The sequence below is a fragment of the Gasterosteus aculeatus genome, chromosome 13 (assembly GCF_964276395.1).
Source record: "Gasterosteus aculeatus chromosome 13, fGasAcu3.hap1.1, whole genome shotgun sequence".
Lineage (NCBI taxonomy): Eukaryota > Metazoa > Chordata > Actinopteri > Perciformes > Gasterosteidae > Gasterosteus > Gasterosteus aculeatus.
In genome coordinates, this window is record NC_135701.1 from 17,686,343 (window position 1) to 17,702,051 (window position 15,709).

The following is a 15,709-nucleotide window of genomic DNA, read 5'->3' on the forward strand; positions in this document are numbered from 1 at the left end:
TTCCTATTGAGCCTCTCCCATCCTGTCAGCTCCTGCATAATGTTAATTCCATCTTACTTTTCACATTGCATTCTAGTATTGGTGTCAGCATGAACTCAAGGCGTGTGAGCATTTGCTCGGATGTGACCGTGACCTTTGCGATTCGACCAGGGACACTAAAATGCGGCAGCGCAACCTTTTTCCTTGGACCCCTGGAAACAGAGACGAAGCAGCTTGCTGCCGTCCTTCTCCCGTTCCTGTTAAAGAAGATTATTGAGTGAATATAAATATCTCACACTCCCTTTTCCAACCACAAAATGCATGCTTTGGATGAGAAAATGACCTGCCATTTGTGGAGAAAAGACGTAGGAGGAGAGTTTCAGGTCTGGCTTGAAACAAACGTCCTGATTGGCTGCAGAGAGCGGAGGCCCGAGGTTCATTACGTCCTTCCTCTCGATTACCCTCGTCATTTCTCTGCCACTTTGATCTGGTTTCATCTTCAACTCCTCCTCTATTGTTCCATTTCCTCTTCTTCACACTTACCCCGACCCCCCCCCCGGTCAACCAACCTTCTCCAGTGCTGTCTCTCTTACACACACACACTTTGTCTATCTGTCCATCCTGTTTCGCCCCTCTCGATCCGTACATGTATCCGTGTGCCCCCCCAATCCTTCCTCATACATTATCTATCTCCCTTCCTTAGCATCCCTCACTCTTTCCGGTCTTTGTCAGTCTGGGTTTCCAGGAATTCACTTGGGGGAAGTCATGTTTTCCGGACTTGAGAACACCAAATGTCAGCTGTTTCTCCCACAGTTCATATACGGCCGATATGAAGTCCATTGCTCTAAAGGGAACAGTTAAACATTATGGGAAATAAAATGATTCAATTTCTTGCGCAGTTGCATGAAAAGATCGATCCCACTCATAACTATAAATAAGAAAGTTCTTCTAGCAGCCGGTTTACTAAGCTTAGAAATAAGACATTGACTGAATATTAAGTGGCTTTTTGCAGATGGATCGAAGTACAACCGAAACTTATATAAAGATATATATGATGCATTATTTAAGATAAGATTTGTTCCACACTGTGGAAAGGTCAAGGTTGTAAGGCCAAAACACGAGAAAACACCCAGAGCAGAAAACCCCATGGTAGCAACCTGTCAATCATGTCGCTCCGCCCAGTAGTTTTTACTGATGCATTTACAGTATATTCCAAATGGGGCCATCATTTACCAAATGGTCATGATGCTTTGTGGAACCCTCCAAACTAGTGATTGCGAATATGAAGTTGTGTTTACAACAGTTATTGCGGTAATAAATCAAGTAAAAGGTATAAATCATTTTGGATAAACACTCGCCATGTTACCTGATATAAACTGGGAACACAACGTAAAAAAAAAAGTGATGTGAGATCTCCAGTAGGATCACATATATTCAATATTTCTAAACACCTGCCTCTTACATTTCGTAGTATTAACCCATCAAATGTGAATAAAATTGATTGTACGTTTGAGTATTTAGAGAGACACTTAATGACTTCTAACGGTTTCATCAATGTGTCATTATTTTGCCAGTAAAGGTCTTAAGATGCCTCAGCTGATTAACTTTGATGATGTTCTATAATAGGGTTTAATTGTCATACCAGCAATCAATTTGTCAGAGTAGTACTTCTTCTTATGGTAGAGAGACTGATTTTGCACGTAAACAACGGCCATGTGCTCATATTCTTATCATCTCTCCTGGCAACTTAATTTCGTAAGGCAGTTTGATTGTTCCTAAACGCCGGAATCTGATCTTGCACTCTGACTAGCAGGCACGATAGTAATCACCGACTCTAAAAGGGTTCAGCTAAGCCGCTTTTTAACACACGATCGGCGCTACTGCAAGCTGAGAGAAGCACCACACGCCCACTTCCATCAGTTCGGCCAATTCCTGAGAAGTGATACAGTCTCTGAATCTCAAATCGTTTGGCCAGCGATCTTTCTGGAGGCGGAATCTGCAAACGAGGTGAGAGCATGTTTCCTTGTCTAATTCCACAAGTGGACGTGCCCTGCACTCTTCAAGGCGAACAATGAAAGGACAACACTTAATGATGTGGACCAACTTGGCTTTATATGCGCTGTTTTATCGGTTTTATCCAGACTATGTTGCATGTCTTAAGAGGATTACATTTTAAACACAACAAGGGGACAGTGCCTGGCAGCATAACCCAAATATGAAGATTAATCTGTTTTCCCAGCCTAAATCTCCTGCAGGCCGAATGCAAGCGAAAGGGTCCAGAGCAAAAACACCTTTTATTGAGCCAAAACAGCAATACTTTTGGGTCACGCAGCACTTTCTCCTAATGAAAAATAGATGTTGGAAATAAAATATAGATGCCCCTGAAAGTTTTACAAGTGGATATTACAAACAATCCCTGGTTGAAACCAACATAATTCATCAAGCAGTTATCAAAAAGAAGAGATGTGTGCACAGAAAAAGAATAAAAAACCTTTTAACATTACATTTTGAAAATAGATATTAATGCACATGTATACTTGCTTCTATTGGTGCCAGCAGAGATGTTTGTTGTAGGAAGTCTCAGTTTCTTGACTTGGCCCTATATTCCCTCTTCAGCCCACCCGTTCCCACTCGTTGGGTAAACCGGCAGGCCGAACATGATGAAGCTCTGGCCCACACAACTTGCACCAGTGTGTATTTCCTACCTCACAAGACAATTTAAATTCTAGATTGACATGTCAAAAAAAAATCAAAATATCAACGTGCAAGATGTTACATCATCCCAGGCATCAACTCAGTCACATGTGTTTTTTTCTTCCTTAAAAGTTGTTCCTCAAAGCAGTTTTTTTGAACGACCCCATTAACCTTCACTCTTCCTGTTTGGTGTTTGTCGCTCTTTATTCCTCCGTGTTCAAAGCTCCGTGGATTAGATTCTAAAGAACAGCCGGCCGGGGTTAAACCCGCTGCTGACAGTCAGTCAGTAAATGCCTGAATTCCGGCCCGACTTTTTCTGTTCCTACATTTGTTGAACACAGAATGTGTGACATGTGGGTTCGCAGGCTTCAGTTACAGTGTAGCGTTATCGAAGGGAGACCTTGGCACGGTCATGCAGCAGCAGGGCAATGTGCCACGGCCTTTGTGGTGGGGGGAGCCGACTGGTTTCTTGAATAGGATATCCCGGGTCAAAGGTCGCGCAGCCCTGACGGGATATCCTCTCTCTCCTCTCGTCTCTTAATGCTTCCACCCTCCCTTGCGTCGCTGTCATCTATTGGAACAAGACATTTAATCCTCTTTTAACGGTTTAAGTCCTGACTTTGTGCCGAACTCGATTGAATCTTTCCCTGATTGTCTCGTGCAATAAGTAACAATACGAGGCAAATCTATTATTCAAAACACAGCAACATGACAAAGGGAAAAAGTCACAGATCAGCTGCGCCTCTTTTTCCAACAAAAGCGGTGCAGCTCATGGTTCAGGGGGCTGAGCCATGAGAACTGGAAAGTGCTGATAAAGTGATACTTATGTGTGGTAAAGATGTTGAGCTTTCATTACTTATTATTTCCATACTGTAGATGTCTGTGATCCAGACTATGTGCTGGCTGTAGTGGACACAGATAGACTTTCCTCCTCTTCAATAGTCCTTTTATTAGCTGTCCTCGCACTACGGCCCTGCGGGTGCCCCTGTCCCCAAACACACTACAATTGAGCCACTGTTCCGCACACCATAATAATAAATCTCATTGCCGGTGAGATATGGAACCTGTATTTCATACCTGCCCTTAGCAGAAAACAGGACCAGAAAGGAGGCATTAAATATTGAAGTGCAGACCATTAGGAGTTTCCTCTCAGCCTTGTGACGGTGCTATTACTCTCCGTGACGGACTGCAAGCCGATCCCTTTCCCTTTCCCCGACGCATTTCCTGAAACTCCGCTGGTGACGACGTCATGGCATTTAATGAGGCATCAGTTACGTCCCTGAGGATCACATCTCGGCCCCTTCTTTCACTCATGGCTGCGCCGTAGCGGACAGAGTTTGATACGTTCACCTTTTGACCAGCAGGGAATGGCAGAGTTCTAAAATGTCCCATTCAAAAAGGTACGTGCTGCTTCTGAAGTCCTGGTTTTTGGCCAATCACCAATGAATACATTGTGTCACCTGGTTTGACCTGTAATCGCATATTTACAAGTGGCAGCTTAATCAAAGCGCTGTGTATTTTTGAACCCTTGACCCGACAGACAAGAGCACTCTAAAACATCTGCCGTACCTGCTGAGTGGAGGCATCACATTCTGCAAGTTGGCCAGATGGGGAAGCTTCATTCGCTGTCTTCTACCGTTTATTCTTAGTGTGTTTGTCTGAACGTATTGGCACAAAAGCACTGAGCATGCAATAATTAGCCATGACCACAATTGTAAGGGCCCTCTAAATTGTATATGTGCATCTATTTAAATAAAGGGAACATTTCATTTTTATTTTAGGAGAGATTTAAAATCTACTCGAACTAAAATGATGCAGTATAATCATTCCCATGCGATGCCAGAATAAAAACTCAGAGTTTGAGCTAAATTATGTTCATTAAAAACAGGAAGTTCACGGTGGTTTCTGTACAGATTGTCCCGCTTTTCTCAACCGCAGCTTTTTTGCAGCGCTCTAAATCTCAAAGGGTCTGCAGGTGAGAGTGGTGGCGATTATTTGGATGTGATGACCTTCACTGACTTGGGTTACCCATTAAGCTTGTGTAAATCAGAGAGTTTCTGTATTAATACTGTAGTTCATAAAATGTGTTCCCTGCACACTGCTTTTGAAGCCTTTTGGCTTTTTGGCTGCCGTGATCTTGATTCCCTTTTATTTTGCAACCAACCAAAGTGAGAGGTGAGCTACTGAATGCTGAAAAGACACTTACGTGAGCAAAATATTCGAATTGACTGAAATAAAACCGTCTCACTGTTAAAGCATAACATGACTGACTACGATGGACAGCTGAGAGACGTTTTAAGCACTTCTGCAAGACTAAAAGTTCAGATATACAGTATATGCTAATAAAAAATGCTACCGAAATGCAAATTTTGACTTGAAGAACTAACTTTTCCTAAACAGTTGGTCACAAATGGTTCGCAAACTGCACCGATATTGAGAAGTATCTTTAAAATCAAACAGCATTATAAAGATACTCACCATACAGACCATTTTTGCACTTTATGGGCTACAAGAGTTTTTTTTTTGAGAAAGCCCTTTGATGTTTGCTTTGACATTTCAAGAAGTGATTGAAAATGTCCAGCTAATCAATGTGTTGTGCTCTATTACCCAAGGCTATCTTGTCTTTCATCTTTCGATTTTTTTGTTGTGTTTCTATCAGATCACCCGGAGGCGACTAACCCATTCTCCCAGATGCGCAGCTGACTCGTCGAAGGAGGTTACCGGGGAGAAATGACAAAGGTAGAAGTTTAGGACGGAGCGAGAAAGACGAGCTAAATGAAAAATGCTGAAACGGAGAACATTCAGCCGAAAGCGAAAGCCGGGGAGAAAAATACCTGAAGCAATTTCTATGTCACTACACAGTGCCGCATCCCTGCAACGCAGACAGCTCTGCGAGCCAAACATTGTTTTATTCATGCAAAAGCCGCCACGAAAAAAAGTGCTGTGAATCAAGGCTGTAGAGGCTGTTGCTCAATTATTCATCAAGGAGAGAAATGTATCCTGATTGAAGTTGCTTTGAACGTGGGGCATCATTTTTCACAGCTGTGTTTTTGTTTTTTCTCCAGCCGTGTGTGATGCACCGCCGAACTGAGCTGCATCTTACAGCCCTCCTCCCCACCGGGCCTACGCCTGCGAATTTATACATATTTCAACCATTTATAATGCAAAAACCTGTTCGTGCCAAATGAAGGCATCATAATGCCTTAATAGCCAGTGAGCTTTACCCTGCTGCTTCCGCATAATCTGTTCAATTTTGACAAGCTGTGAAATTAAATTTTTGTGTGACTTTATTATCATTGTGGCCACTAGAGCCGTAATATTCCCGTCTATTCGATTCTGTAGCTCGGCGTTCCTCATCAGACAACACTTGTTTAGACGGTTGCGCCCCCGAACTCACACACACACAGCAACACGTCAATGGCGTCCACTATCAAAAGCATTTCAATTGATGGAAATCTTAAAATGTGGGGCAGGAGAGAGAAGTTGCAACGACTGAACACATGAATTTAGTTAAATACATTTTCTTGTGAATATATGAACATTTCTGCTTGTCAAACTGCAGATCTGTGAAGCTGATGCAAGTTTCAAACTTCCATTTTTTTCACTCGGCCACATTTTTCTCTGTATTTCTTTCTATCCTCTGCCTTCCATTTTCCCTCTAATTCTGTCTTTTTTTCCCCCCTATCTTTCCGAGGACAGGCTTTGTGGCTAGCTAAGCCGGCCCGGATCGCATTTCGCTGTCAAATAAAATGTCCCTGGCAAGCTGCGTCCCGGCAGTCGAATATAAGTGGGACGCTTTGTGTCGTGTCATTTGGAGGCGAAGGACACAAGATTCCTCCGCCGGCGCTCGACCAAACGCAAGGCCTCAAATTAAAAGGCCATTACGCGGCGGGTTTGCGAGGCTTGTTTGGGTTCGTTCAGACAGCCGTGGGTTGCGGCCTTCCATTCCACCTCCATTCTGGTGAGTTTTTAACGTGTGTATTTGTGTGAGTGTTGAAAAGTCCTGGTAGACGCAGACGGATGAAAAAAAAAAAAAAACGTCCTCACTTCAAAAGAGGAGCCATTTTTTTTGCTCCCACTTGTGTTTGGATTTAAGGTTAAATCCGGCTCAAGTTGAGCTTGGGGTGAAGACAGAAACCGAGCTGTAGCGCTGACGGTGTCTACAGCAAAACGGGTTTACCCTTTCCCTCTCGCTGCTAACTTCCAAACTGTTTACTGTCATGACTGACGAGATCTCTCACATACATCTCCCAGATTTCCAACATGAAGGCGCTCGTGTAAAATATTTACTTGCTGCCAGGAAGTAAACAAGTGCCCCCTCGCCGGCTTGTTGGGACCAATCAAAAGTTTGGGCAAAGGACATGAAAGGCTGACACATCTTGTGGCTTGTAGGGTGGAGGGTGTGGGGGGGCGTCCGTCTGTGTGATTGCGTGTGTACGTATGTATGTTAATATCTAAGCTGGTATTCCTGCAGAAGATCCGTGCGCACGCCAGTGTTTACCTCCTCTGTGTGTGATGAAGCTGAACCGCGTGTGACCCCCCCCCCCCTGCAGATCATACGAGCTGCCGCATTGGTTTCTGTGAAATAAATGAAAACATGGCAATTTTCTTCTCTGCATGCAGGAAGACGAAAACATGCCGTCGAGTCGAGTGTTTAATTCACAGGGTTAGTTTAGTGTGCGCTTCCATCGCATCTGGAATGAGAAGCACCGTGCTTCATGTGTAGACTGTTGTTTACTTCATTCGCTCGCATCACTATTTCTGTTACCAAGGGAACGCTCAATCAAAAGGGTTACAGTTTGATTTGGTGGGTTTCGGTTAGTGTGTTAGCACTATGTGCAGCATTGCCTGCCTGATTAGCATATTCCATCATGTTAAACAAATAGGAGACAATGAGGGCCTTTGGGACGGGGGGGGGGGGGGGTGGGGGCATGTGCACAGCATACAAAGAGATCGATCTGCATCAGTGGCATACAAAGGGCTGTTGTTGGAGAGTCCCTCATTGGCTATGCATTAGAGATTGATGGAGTTCCTCTGTTGTCAGACTGACTTTAACGCCCACTGTGCACTCGCTAATACCGGGTAAGCAGTGGCACGTGTGGCGCTGCCTCATTTCTTATTAGAAAAAGTCCTTCTGTAAATCCAGATTGCCAGCGGGAAAATAAAAGATTTGAACACAGAATGTCATATATGTGTGGAGGAGCCTCAAATCCATATTGCTCTTTGATTCTTTCTATGCCGAGATGCATCTCCACATTCCGCTGCACCTCTTTGGTGACTGGAGGCCCTGCGTACATACATGCGAGAGCCAGCGATAATTGGCTGATAACCATGCCTGCTGATGCGGCAGGAAGTTATTAGCCTCCTAGATCCTAAGAGCAGAGTTTGGAGATCCCTATGCTAATTTTAGGACTCATCTGCTCAGTCTGCATCATAAGACTTGCTCTTCGTAAATAAGCAGCTCCTTATCGTGCTGCCAATTAAAAAACTGCAATCGGCCCTGTGGCAGCTGACACCGCTGTGGCAAAAGGGTCGTGCAGGTGAAGTAGGTTTGATGGAAGCCTTGATGCAAGCATACTAAGTGCACATGGTTTCTTCCCCTTTCTGCCACTGTTTTGCTTTTTTTACCCACTGACTCTCCAGATCACTGTTGCGTGTTTTCCTTCTCATATTTTCCGTACAGTGAGTAGACGGGTCACGCATTTTTGTAGTTTCCACGGATACTCAAGTACAACAGTTGTCGAAATAGCCCTTCCAATACTTTTTAATTTATTGAGTCAGCTGTATAAAGAATTAATAAAGTGCAGACTTTTCCCACACAGGTGTCTACAGAACACACATGCTGCATTATTAACCACAGTAGCCCTTCGGAGTGTTTTCAATGTTAAACAATGGTTAGATTGAGGGAATTGCCCTTAGACTGAGTAAAAGTATGTGAATTGAACCCGGAAACAGGAGAACAAAAAATCATCAATAAACAAAAATAAAATTGAATATTTGAAGACCATCTGACAACCGCATCAATTAATTGAAAAAAATGTGGGCGTCAGATAAAAATCTTGTGTGTTTTCAGTTATTCTGGCTGATCAGACATTGAAGATGGGTGGGGCTCAGATGGATTATATATAAGAACGGTTATTCGTCCCGGCCTAGTGACGCTCATAGAGAAAAACATGAGGAGTTTGTCTCCCAATTCTTGTCCCTCTTTTTCTCATGGTTTGGGTTCCAGTTCATTCTCTCCACTCCCATTTTACTGGTTTCCAGACAAAGCAGGCCGCTACTTCAAGAAGGATTCTCTTAAATCACGGCGTACACAATCATCTCAGCACCAAATTCAAAGATAATATCTCTCTGGTATTTTACTATTTCATACTAAAGAAATACAATTCATGTATGCTGAAGATTAAAGAGGTGTATGTGTTTATGTGTGTATGTGTTTATGTGTGACAATCCACCTCTCCTGACTCATGTTTCTTTGCAGCAGCACAATTCCTTTACTCCTACAGCCGCTCTTTCCCTGCAGGGGAACCAGATCCAGGTTGGAACGCCCCGCCCCCCCTTGTAAGAAAAGGGAAGATTACACTAATGATAGTGTGCTCTCTCTCTCTTTCTCTTGTATTCTAAACATCCGTGTAAATAAGGAAATAATACAAGGGGGAGCTTTTATAAACACATTAGAATTATGTACACCCACAGTCAGAACCAGACAATCACAAATGTGCAGCACATACACGTCTGTGTGCACACGGAAACCAGCAATAATCCGTGTAAACAATAAAACACCACTGACCAGTTGAGGATTACCAAAGCATGTATTAAAAGGAGAAAAGCCTTGATTCATGTTTTGTGGGGCATAAATATAGGCCCAAATCCTCCACTGCATTTTATTTTTGTCTAGTTATTTTGCTGCGCGTTCTGCTGTATACATTTTTACTTTGCACGGCGTGATCATACAGTAAAAGCAATTCCAAAATGTACCAGTAATACTGCTTGCAGACATTCCTGCATCGTAACACGTGCAGTTGGCATGGATACACCCGGATCGAATGCCACTCAAACTGCCAGCATCTGCAGTCGGAGATGGCGGGGCAGAACCTTTCTTGACCCTCTTTTTCCTCTGGTTGCATCATTGCATCTCTTTCTTTCTCAAGCAGAAACCCTGAAACACGCAAAAATACTGTATGCAAAACCCCGGAAACTGATGCAACTCCAGCACGTAAACTGTAGACAACAGTGAACAAAAGAATTTTTTTTAATCATGCTCTCGGGTGCTTTTTAAATGTTCTATAATTGAGGTAATTTTACATAGTTTGCATTTTTTCCCCCTCCGCATTCACAAAAGCCTGTTTTATTCATTCACATCCCTGCAATATTAATTCATATCTTCATGCAGTGATCTGAACAAATTGGAGCCCGAAATTTTGTTTGAGTAATAATTAACAGTGATATAAACTACATCTATTGCATACTCCAAAGCTACAGGCATTAGCACATTCAAATGCTCTACCCAAGATAAAAAGAGGAGCAAACAGGAACAGTGGAGGATGGAGGAGGGGAGGAAGAGGCAAATCCATAGTCGCAGTACAGACAATAGTGAGGAGGCTTAGGGGGTTGATTTCCAGGGCTGCGCCTCCTTTGCAGTTGAGATGGGGTGGAGACAACAGGGACGCGTTTGAAGTCAAGTCGGGCCTTTCTTCTCTGAGCTCCCCTATCTGATGACAGAGAGATGGGATGGAAGGGGGGAGGGCGGCGGTTTAGATGGGCAGGGAGAACCGGGGAACAAGAGAGTAACGAGGTTGTAAATGTTAAATAATGAGAAAAAAGGTGGAAAAAAGGTGGAAATTGAGGAGGAGAAAATGAGAGCGGAGGAAAAAACAAAAGGTGGTAACGAAGAGCAACTGGAAAGAGAGATGAGTCGAGAAGATGAGGATTTCTCGGAAAGTACAATCTGGCAGCGCGGGGGGGAGAGAGACAGCCGGGATGCATTTAGCACCCCTCTGCCTCAACATGATTGAATTTTAAATTCCGTCACAAAGCGGGTTTTATTAGCATGCCAATATATGTGTATGAGCATTATACTTGCTGCCTGCCTGCAGAGAATTTAGCTTAGCACTTTATGGAATAACATTTTTGCACAATTGCCAAGCAATCATGGGTGGGAGCTTTAGGACTGCTGCAAATGGTTACAATTAAACATATTAATAGGGCTCAGATTACACTTCTATCCACATAATCTCATTGCTTACAGTGCTTATCTGGCGGAATGGCTTTCTGTGAAGCCGCTCTCCACCTCGGCTGCTATTATCCGGCCTCGTGCGAGGAGCTAATCTTTTGTCATTACACTATCACAAAATATCTGTTGCTGGCGCTAAAGTCAATAAAAACCCAATTAGGCATCCTTTAGAGAGAAGCATTAACCGTGTGTATTTGTGTGCATAAGGTGCAGACTGTTTGTGCGGTCTCCCTCCAGTAGAGATGTGAGATGAGTGGCAGGAGGGAGCTGGGGACCGAGGCAGAGGAATCAGACGTCTTCCAGCAGGTCCACACACCACTTCATGGCCGATCCAGAGGCTGATTGTGCGGTTTTAATCACATTGCACTTATTTAATAAGCCGGCATTGTATTAATACAATATAGTATGCAATACTACTGTTCAGTTATGTAATATCTCCTATGCTACACTATAGAAGTGCTTAGTGCTTAACTTATTGTTCGGATGACTGGTGTTGTTCTGCATAACTACACCAGAGTAGAAAAATGCGTCAGGATTCTACCGCCTCAGTAGGCCTGCGTGTCTCCGTCTCTGTCTCCTGTGCGGCTGTCTCTCTGTCTGTCCGGAGGCCAGTCACACAATCCATTCATTAGCCCCCCTTGCTGCTGCTGCTGCTGCCTGATAGGCCGATTTGCTTCTCCGCGATGCACTGTGGGGGAGAGATCCACACCGGGGGGGGGCAGGCAGATAGCAGACACGCTCACAACAACCATCCACAAAGTTTTTTACAAAGGAAGAGGCCAATCTGTCAGATGTAAAAAAAGTGCAACACCCCGCGCGGGGCCTCTGAAGAGCGAAGGCAGCCGGCTGCGTTCTCGTACTCGTCAGACTGAAGCTGACGGTAGTGGCGAGCTAATGGGCTCGTCTGAGGAGCGTATTGACAACGCGGCTCGCTTCACTGTGCCAGACCAGTAAAATACTGCATCGCGCTTCATTCGAGATCTGACGGTTCAAGAACTGTAGTCTTACAATCCCATGTTTTCCTTTTTCATCTAAAGACTAGACCAGAAGAAAGCAAAGAGGGGAATTATTTGCACCGTTAAGTTAAGTTGTAAAAGAGATTTTTCTGCCTTAGTTCTGACTTTTACATGTTGTCACGACGACTTAGAGCTGGTTTGTTCTGCAGCTCAAAAGGAATACAGAGACAGGATCTTGCTTGTTTGCGATTTCAAACAGCACTCAGTAATTACCAAGCTGTCCCCGAAGCTTCTCGGCAAGACATTTGCTCTTCAATATGCCAACCTCGCATTCCTTTTGTCGTGGTAAAAAAAATAAAATCACACCGGCAACCTTACCTTGTGTCCAATGAAAACCAAACTATCATTCTGTTTACTTCGTCTGTTCGTTTAGTTTAACGCTTTCACAAAAGCATTTTCTCCTGTGGGTTTGAAACCTACTGTCCCTTGAACCTGTTTTGTCTCCACGTCGCCCGTTGGAAGGGTATTTACTGAAGATAGCTCACATTGGCTCAAACCACCAGCACACGACCAAGGTCCTGAAAGGGGGAAGATGATCTAAATTCCACTATTTTATTAGGCGCTCCTTGAATCCTGGTGTTGTTTTTCTACTAGTTATGAATCCAGCGAGCCAACGGGGATCATCGGGATTACGTGACAAGACCGCTTAAACGCCTCATAATCTTCAGAGTCTTATTTGAAGATGACAAAAAAAAATGATGAATCATGGTCAGAAGCCAGAGCTGTTTTCCTCATTGTGCCCAAGGTCGTAGCAGCAATTAACGCCTGCAGAGCTGTGGGTGTGATCCCTGCGGGGAAGACCAACCGCATCCCCTCGAGCCGCCATCTCCTGCGCGGTTTCATTATCTGCTCCAATCAGTTGTCCACAGCTAGAATCGCTGTTCTTGCTCCTCTTCATCGCTAATGTCTGCTGTTTAAAAGGGCCGTCTATCAACTGGAAGTCAGAGGTTGGGGTTAAACAAATGCAAACTTGCGCTCTGGTCAAACCTTGAGTAACTATCCTAAATGTTTCTATAACCAACAAACCCACTTCTTCATTCAGAGTCACGTGCGCGAGGAGCTGTCGCCTTTGACGTGGATCACATCTTGAAGAAGACCAATCTTCTTCATGGTTCTCCCGGACTCCTGAATCAGAGCAAACTGCCCAAACAGCAGCTGCACTAAAGAACCTTCTAAACGAGGCATCGTACCCGCAGCACTGCTCGAGTCCTCACAGCCCCCCCGGTGGACCGAGGAAGAAGCCCAAAGAACCTCTTTATTGTCCCCAGTAAACTCAAGTCAGTAGCACACTACCAATTACCTGTGCGCAGAGTTTGAGGGAATTAAGCCAGCCTTTTCATTAATGAAACATCAGTGGGTTAGTGGTCAATTTGTTGCGTTTTGTTGACAAATATTTGAGGCTGACTGAAAGGCTCTCAGAGGGAAACCGTTCCTACTCAAAAGGAAAGACGCTTTCTCAATTGCACTCGTATTTCTCTCTTTTTTTTCTTTCCAGGCAGCCAGATGCCCAACTATGCACACTAATGTAACCACTTTCTTTTGCATGCGGCTCATTTCCGGCAGCACACTAACAGCTCAGTGACGATACAAAGACGTGAAGTTGCTTTACAATTTGCTCAATGCGAAGAGCACATTCGACTTCCTGTTGACTCACATGCAGTAAGTGGGCGCCGAGAGAAGGCAACATCTGGGGAAAAGACGTTGGAATGACTTAAAGGTTGATAAATTGATGCGGTAATACATTAGCGGTACTCTTTTTTTCCCATTTGAAAGCAACAAAAACACGTTCGAATGCGTCCTTCTTGCTGTACATAATGTGTTTTCTTTAGAGAGCTGCAGAGTTCAGAGGCTAGAAGAAAACTTGAAAGCTATCGCCTCCCGTTTTCCTCAAGGGACTTGAATGCACCGCGAGACAGGAGGCAGGGGGCGAGTCTCTGCTCCTTCCTCCTTCCTCCTTCCTCCTTCCCTAGGCGTGGCAGCAGCAACACCTCAGGGCTCTTTTCCCCTTTTCGTTGACTTCCTGCTCCTGCCCCCGCCTCCCCTCTCGGCCCTCACCCCCTCCACCCTCACCCCCTCCCGGCCCTCCCTTGATTTTGCTGCTTGATCACTCCTACACGAGGTACAACTTTTTTCTTTGGGAACATGGGGGGGTCCTGATGAATTTACAAGGCGGGCGTACAGACAGTGGGGCAGAGTAGAGACGCACTCATATACACAGAGAGAATAACTGTGTGTGCGAAAGAAAAGGGGGGAGAGCAAGCAACTGCAAAGTTAATTAGAACATCCTGTGTCTACTACCCTCTCTCTCTACCCCCCCGCCGCCCGCCCCTCCATCCCCTCTACTCTATCTCCGAGAGGCTTTGATGTGGCTTAGTGCCTGGAAACTTAATGAAAAATGTATAATAGCCTTTCCTTTCACTGTCTCTACCCGCTTTTCTTTCCTACCCGCTCCTATACTCCCCTGCTACGCAGGGTCCTGCCTCCACGGCGCACTGCTTTTCTGCCACACGGGGCAAGTTTCCTACAGCTATTGAGAATTCTACAGGTCCATGAAATTCACGGTGACAAACAATTCACCCCTGCAAGCGTTCTCCGGTTGTTGTCTTACAAACCCTGAGCCCACTTCCCCTGAACAGACCTGCGATCATGTCTTTCCAATGTTTTTACTTACGTTTCGGTGTCTCAATGCTCGTTGACAACCACAAAGTTTGAACTTGTTACCGATGCCTGTGACATGAAACCAGCGGCCCACCGCGGACTCTTTTCAGACCATGTCCGATGCCTAAATCGTTTACACGCCTGTGCTCAAGGAGAAGGACGAGACCCCTGACCCCTGACCTCCAGCGCTGAAATGTTGAACAAGGTACAGATTCATGATTGCAAACTCGTATGATGGATTATAAAATGGGATCACTGTGCTGTAGCTGGAGCAAATGTCCCTGTTTGTCACAGAGGCTGATGTTTCCACCTCCTCCCTCAGTTTGATCCTCCCGTTCTGACCCTCCTGATACCTCCTTCCTCCCTCCCTTCCTTCCTGTCCGTCCCGCCTCCGGCAGTCCCTTTCTGATAGTCAGCACATCCCGGGGGGGGGGGGTAGTCTGATCTGAGCCTCTTCAGCTCTCCTTCTGTCCTCTTCCTCCCTCGCTGGCAGTGGGTTTCCGTTCAGCTGCTCGCTCTCTCTCTCTCTCTCTCTCTCTCTCTCTCTCTCTCCACCCGCCTCACTCGCACAGAAACGCTCTCCATTACTTACCGTCAAGTCCGAGTTCAAAGATGACACGACTTTCTCCGACTGCACTGAGGCCCGTCGCTTCGGCGCGGTGCACTCGCCGCAGCCTGGAAATGAAAGGATTAGAAACAGCTGAGGTGTCGTGTATCAAATGTAATCCGCCACCATCGATCAGCATCGCGAGGCCATCAGCGCGGTTGGACCCCGCCGTGATGAGCAATCAGACACCCTCAAGTTCTCTGCTTCTCACGCCTCTCGTTGGATGGTTGATTTTTTATTTTTTTTCCCCCCCACTCATTAACCACCGTCCCCACTGTACATGTCGTCTCTGATTCAAATCAGCATCTCACGTCCTCATTCTCGTTCATAAAGACGTGTCTCCATTTTTTCCTCTCTTCATCGCCGCTTCCTTACGCTCTCAACATCTATTTCGAGCTTTTACTCCCATGTTGCGATAAGCACACGGCGAAAACATTTGATAAACACCTTTTCAATCCCCGGCTCCCCCTCACTCGCTCCTCTTCTCCCGGCTCTGGCGAGGTATATTTGTTGGCAGATTTG

General features: G+C 45.1%; 1 long non-coding RNA gene across 1 annotated transcript; it reads right to left on the minus strand.

The window, feature by feature from the left end:
• Positions 1–9,907: 9,907 nt before the first annotated feature.
• LOC144386318 (uncharacterized) lies at positions 9,908–15,377 on the minus strand. Its single transcript, XR_013452019.1, has 2 exons — positions 15,173–15,377; positions 9,908–10,385 (listed from the first exon to the last, which is right to left on the minus strand). It is a non-coding gene; the product is annotated as an uncharacterized LOC144386318 (long non-coding RNA).
• Positions 15,378–15,709: the final 332 nt, after the last annotated feature.